Raw genomic sequence first — 6,912 nt, forward strand, 5'->3', positions numbered from 1 at the left:
GTACCTTGATAATACAATTGATTTTGTACCATTGTGCACAACTGGATTCCATTGAATAAGCTTGCCTAGTTTCCTAAATTGTAACGTCCCGAAAATTCGAAGGTTTACGTGAACCTCATGCATGCAAGTTATTAGATTCTTTATATATTTTAGTTAAATGTTTTAATTTCATAATTTATTATGGTAGACATGTTTACACATTTAAAATGTACACTTCTACATGGATGCATAAAACTATATTTTTAAAGGTTATTCGAGATGCGATCGAGAAACGGAGACCGATGGCTGAAAAATGAAAAATGTTTTTTTTTAAATAGTTGTTTTTAATTATTTAAAATAAGGTTGATGCTTTTTATTATTTTTGAAAATAAGGAGTTTTGAGGTGATCTTATACGCCGGGACGTAAATTTTATCGTTATACGATTTTCAAAAAAAATACGAACGTTTTGACAACTCGGCTAGTAATTTCACAAAATTTCCTAAAAAAATAGTTTTTAAATGTACTAATGGGATTATTTGGCCTAACTAACAATGTTAATGGGCCTAAACTATTATTAGTGTTGATTAATTATTTAAAGTACAACCCACCCCAAATCATACCATAAAACACGCCCTTTCCCCTAAACAAATTACTAGGACTCTTTTCTCTCAACACAGTCAGATGACACACACACAAAATCAAGCAAGGAAAGCTTTGAAAATTTCAAGGAAATTCACCGAAGGTTTCTCGTCGCCGTTCTTTGCTTCGTCAACGGATTTACGTGAGTTAAACAAGCAAAGGCATGCCTTAATCTCATTTTTCTCATCTTTCACACCATATTATGTGTTTGATACATTATTGCATGAAAAACATGATATATTTATATATTTTCTTTTTTATGGCTATACATGCACAAATCTAGAGTTTTAGTCTTTTAAAACTCCTCTTAATGATGCACAAAGGGGCTTCCATGGTAGGAGAACTTGAAGAGATGTTTTTTCACATGTTTAAGGGTCCACAGATGCATGTTAAAGGGGCTGGAAAGTAGGGGTGCAAGGATGAACGAAAATAAGAGTCCTAGGGGCTAAGGAGTCTTCGGCTAGGAGTCCTTGTTGGTTATGCTTTCTAGCTACTGTTAGAGCATGACTAGGAAACCTACGAGGGCTGCATGATGTTCCTAATATGGTGGCATGAGGGTGGCTCGAAGGGCAAGGTTGATGTGCATGTCCTTGGACGGGTTTGGGGGGAAAAGGGTGCTTGCATTTGAAAGAGATTGAGAGGATGTGGGTTTAGGCTTCTCAGGCTCAGTCTAGTAGAGTCCATAGGGGTCCTGTATAGTCCTAGGGTGGTCAACGAGGGTTTGGTCGAGTTGCTTTAGGCCTAGGAGCGAAGGGATTCATGGCAAGTTAGACTACGGTTTTCGAAAATAAAGGGCAGAAATTCAGTAGGCTTGCAGCGCAATTCCGAGGGTGTTAGGTGGATTGATTTTTGTTGAATATGGTTTATTTAGGTGTTATTAAGCTTTGGTTCAAGTTTGGTAAAGTTTGGTTAAGTTTCAAGTTAATACGAGTCAAAACCGGGATGTACGTCTAAGCTTTAAAAACGTTTTGGGGAATTAGTTGAGAGGCATAATTTTACGTCTATGGAATATTTCTGAGATTGTTTCAAGGTTATATGTTAAGTTTGGAATGATTTGGGACGTCGTTTCATGGTCTAAGGATAAATATGAAAAATTTTACGTCTAAGGGTAAATAGTCATTTTACACCTGAAAAATAGTAAACGTCATGGCAGTGACCTGAATGCTATAATATATGTTAATATGATTATTTTAAATATTTATGGAATTTTATGATATAACGTTAACGCTAAAAGATATGTTGCATGCTTGGTTTAAAAGAAAAATTATTATTATATGCATGAATTTTATAAAGTGATGGAAATATAAAATGTTGAAGGAGATGAAATAATTGAGACTAATACGATGTGTGACGCCCCGAAAATTTAGAAGTCCACGCAAACCACATGCATGCAATTCTTAAATTCCTTGTGTATTTTAATTAATTGAATTTAATTACATTAATTAATTATGTTGTGCATATTTACATTTTTAAAATATATTTTTCTTCATGGTTGCGTTAAAATGTATTTTTAAAAGGATATTCGAGTTGCGATCGAGGAACGGAGACCGATGACTGAAAAATAGAAAATGTTTTTATTAAATAATTTTTTTAATTATTTAAATTACGGGTGATGCTTTTTTATTATTTTTTTGAAAATAAGGGGTTTTGAGGTGGTTTTATACGTCGGGACGTAATTTTTATCGGTGTCGGTTTTTTTTCAACAAAAATACGAACGTTTTAGCAACCCGGCTAATAAATTCACAAACTTTATTAGGCAAATTTATTTTAAATATTTTAGTTAAATACTAATGGGCTAAGTGGGCTTAATTAAATTTATTAATGGGCCTAAGCCTTGTTAGTGGAATAATTAGGTATATAATTTATTAAACAACCCTCCCCCACTCTCATGACTCACGCCCCACACCCCAATAATTGATAAACTCTCCCCCTCAAACACAAATACACGACACACACCTTCAGCAATTGAAAGAAAATTCGTTAGTTTCAAGGGAGTTTCAAGCCTTGGTCGTTCGTCGCCGTTCTTCGCAATCGTCAACGTTTATTCGTGCGTTTAAAACGCAAAGGCACGTCATATTTCTTTCCTTCAAATATCAATCACATCATAATATTTATTGGAATATGTTTTGAAAGAAAACAAGGCACACAACTTGATATTTTCGTAACTATGCATATATGTATTCTAAACTCTTGATTTTTCATCCAAAAACATGTTTGTTATGTTGTCAAAGGGGCTGCCATGATTAGGAATTGTTAGGGGATGTTTTTACACGTTTTAAAGGGTCCTAGACACACAAAATGCTGCAAACGAAATAGAACACAAGCTGGAACCACCTTACTGTCATGGTTTTTGAGGGGCACGGTTTAAGGGCTAGGGTGGCTGGCCTTGGCTGCGGCTGGGACTAGGGACTAGCTAGGGGCGTTGATGAGTAGAGGTAAGAGTCCTAGCCATGCTAGGACTCGAGGAAAGAGGCTAGGGAGGAGTCCTAGCAAGCTAGGACTCCACCCGAGAGAGAACAAGTCACGCGCAGGTTTCAGAAGCTGGTGCAAGGAGAAAGGGCTCGGCTAGGGGGCTTGGGCTGGGCTAGGTTAGGTCCTTAGGGTCCTAGTAGAGTGCTTGGGGGGCTGGTTCAAGGGGCAGCTCGGTGGTTGGGTGGCTAGCAACAGAAAACATGGGGGGGATTGCATCATAGAGTCACGTACAGGTGTGCCTTCTTCAGGTGGCTTGTGCGCTTGTCTAGGAGCTTGAGTTGGTCTGGGCATGGTCTGGGCATGGTTCAGGGAAGGTTAGGGTCAGGTGGGCTCGGTGGTGGCTCGGCTGGGAGAGTCCTAGTTGGGTTAGGAGTCCTAAACATGCAAGGAAGCACACACACTCAAACGTGCAGAAATATGGGTCGAGTTCCAGGAGCTTTTTGAGCGGGCCAGGGCTGGTTTTATGGGCTGGGCTTGGTCAGTAGGGTCCCTAGGTGGGTTTTCTAGGTTTTGGCTCAAGGTGGCTCGGGCGTGGCTCGAGTAAATTAGGAGATGGCTCGGTGTGTTCGGTTAAGGGTCAAAAACGAGATTTAAGAACTAAAAATTAAATCCATGGGTCCACGGGTGTGGCTCATGACTTGGAAGGGTAGAATAAATCATAAAAATGTTATGTTTAAATTTTGTGATCAAAATAACGAGTTTTGGATTTAATCGGGATTTAATCGCCGCACGAAACGCTAATTAACGAGTTAATTGGAAAGCCTAGTTTTAAGTTTTATAAAAATATGGAAAATTATATTTAAGCTTAAATAATTATTTTAAGTCTACTTTTTAATTTGGGAATTTTATATTAAGGTTTGGTTTAATTCGAGATTAAAACGCATTAATATGTTATATTTAAAGATTAATTTAAAAACCCTCGATTTAAGCTAAATAAAAATATGAGAAAATTCATGTAGGCTTAAATAATTATTTGGGACCTGTTAGAGTCAAAGAAATTAAGAAAAAATCGAAAACGGGAAATTAGTAAACGTCATGGCAGTGTCCCGAATACTGTTTTATATGCTAATATGATTATTTTAAATGTTTATGGATGCTTTTATGATTTCATATGCCAAAATGATATTTTAAAATGTTTATGGAATTTTATACGTTTATGGATTTTTATGTCAAAATGTTTATTTTAAATGTTTAAGATTTAATATGTTAAAATGTTAATTTTAAACGTTTATGGATTTTTATGATTTAAAATGTTAAAATATTCATTTTAAATGTCTATGGATTTTTATGATGAAACGATAACATTAAAAGACATGTTGTATGCTTGGTTTAAAATGAAAATTGTTATATGCATGATTTTTATTAAGTGATGATAACATGTTGAAGGATGTAAAAGGATTGTGACTAACACGATGATATGTTGGAGATATTGTGAGGGTTATGGTCCCAGTGGGAGCCCGACGATCGTATTTTCTCGGATACGGATATGTATATGTATATGATGATATGTTAATACGTAAGGCCAAGGCCCAGTTGACGGGTGAGAGTGTTGCTGGTGTCCCCGCCGCCCAGTACTGTGGTTACATGTAGATGGATCCATCGCCCAACACGTATATGAAAGTCACAATCAACGATCTGAATTCAACAAACACGAACACGAACATGAATATGGATACGAATATAGATACGAATATGAATATGAATATGTTTATGTTTATATGAAAATGTTTATGCGAATGTTTATGAAAATGTTTATGTTTATGCATATTCATGAAAACGATATTTTAAGTACAAGTATTTTTCACTGTTATATGTTGACTGTATTACGTATTACTTGTTACCAAGATTATGACGTGTTGAGTCTTTAGACTCGCTAGGTGTGATGGATGCAGGTGATTATGATAATAATGTTTAGGAAGATCTTGATGGTTGATCTAACTGGACTGAAGGTGCACATAACCCGAGGACCGACGCTAGTTTTCCGCATTAGTTTACGATTAATGATTTTAAGTTTTGTTAAAGATATTTTTACGACTTTTATTTATGTTATGAGTGGTTTTTGAAAGGTTATAGTATGGGCTATACTTTTCAAATGTTAGTTGATTGATTTATTTTAAAATGATGTCAAAAATATTTTATGCTTGTGTATGCAATTCGGCCGATGCTAAGTGAGGTTTAAAAAAAAAATTCTGGTACTTTTTAAGAAAACGAATAAGCAGACGTTTCACGATGATACTATGATATGTAAGGTCAAGGCTCAGTTGACGGGTGAGAGTGTCGCTGATGTACCCGCCGTCCATTACTGTGGTTACATGTAGATGGATCCATCGCCCCAATACGAATACGAAAGTCAAAATTAACGATATAAATTCAACGAAGAATGAATACATATATGTATATGATGAATATGAATATGTTGATGACGATATGAATATGAATATGCTTATGTTGATATGGAAAATGTTTATGTTTATGCATGATTATGAAAATGTTATTTTACGTAAAAGTATTTTCACTGTTGCATGTGATCTGTATAAATATTATTTGTTATCAAGAATATAGTGTGTTGAGTCTTTAGATTCACTAAGTGTGATCGATGCAGGTGAGTGTGATATTAATGTTGAAAGAGGTCTTGATGGATGTCTTTGCTGGACTGAAGGTGCACATATCCCGAGGAACAGCGCCTGTTCTTCCGCACTTATGACTAATCTTTATGATTTAGGATTTTAAGTTTAGGTTAAAGTTATTTTTACGAATTTGATTATGCTTTTGAGTGATTTTAAGAGGTTGTTAGTTTTAGCAATATTGCTAAGTAAGGAGTTGAAAACGGTTGACGATTTTATATTCTTAAATTATTTCTTTTGATTTTCAAATATAGTTGGTAGTTTTGTTTTTAAAATGGCGCAACTTATATTTTAAAGTATATATATATATGTATATTTCAATTCGGCTGAAACTATTAGGGTAAAAAAAATTATAGTACTTTTTAAGCAAAACGAGTAGTAGACGTTTTTAGTTGGTATCAGACAAATGTTCCTGTAAAGGGTTGTGCCACCATCAATGCCGGGAAGCTCAGTCATCAAGCATCAAATTTGTAAGTTTATATTCTTTATAAGATTTTTATGATGATACCAGCATGATTACATGAATTATATGTTTATATCACATTTTTAATAGCTTTATAAGAATATATGTTTTATATGCTTAAAATTGTTAAAAATGGATTAATTATATGCTGCATGATTTAAAAACATAGATTTAAATGGAATTTATGTTTAAGTTTATGTGATAAATTATTTTTATGATTTAACCTGAATTTCTGCATATTTTTTTATGCTAAAAGATTATATGCTTTAGAATTTTTACAAATGTTACTGTATGAAATAAAAAATTATTATGATTTTCATGCATGGTGGCCTTGCAGCGGATTTGGACATGTATAAGAATTGGGTTAATGGGCCTTAAGAAAGGTTGAAAATGATTTGAGCATATTGATTTTTGGGTTTTAGTATTGATGTTCTACTTCTTGGGTCATAAGTTAATCGTGAAGATTATGAATGCTTTATGGGACAAGTAGATTTTCTAAGAAAATACTGATGATTTGGTGGGTACCAGTTGAGTTAATTTTTTGGAGTTACACATAAGGAATAATGATTTCGAAGACTGCGATAATTATTAGAAGTAAGCAAATGTATAATTTGAGATGTTAGGTTTCGATTGAAAGGTAATATCATATATGTGAATTGATTTTGGGTTAATAAGCTTAAAATTATTGAAAATTATGTCATGGGAAACCTGTAGAAGGGAATAAAGAATAAAAA

The sequence above is a fragment of the Primulina tabacum genome, chromosome 3 (genome assembly GCF_025594145.1).
Source record: "Primulina tabacum isolate GXHZ01 chromosome 3, ASM2559414v2, whole genome shotgun sequence".
Lineage (NCBI taxonomy): Eukaryota > Viridiplantae > Streptophyta > Magnoliopsida > Lamiales > Gesneriaceae > Primulina > Primulina tabacum.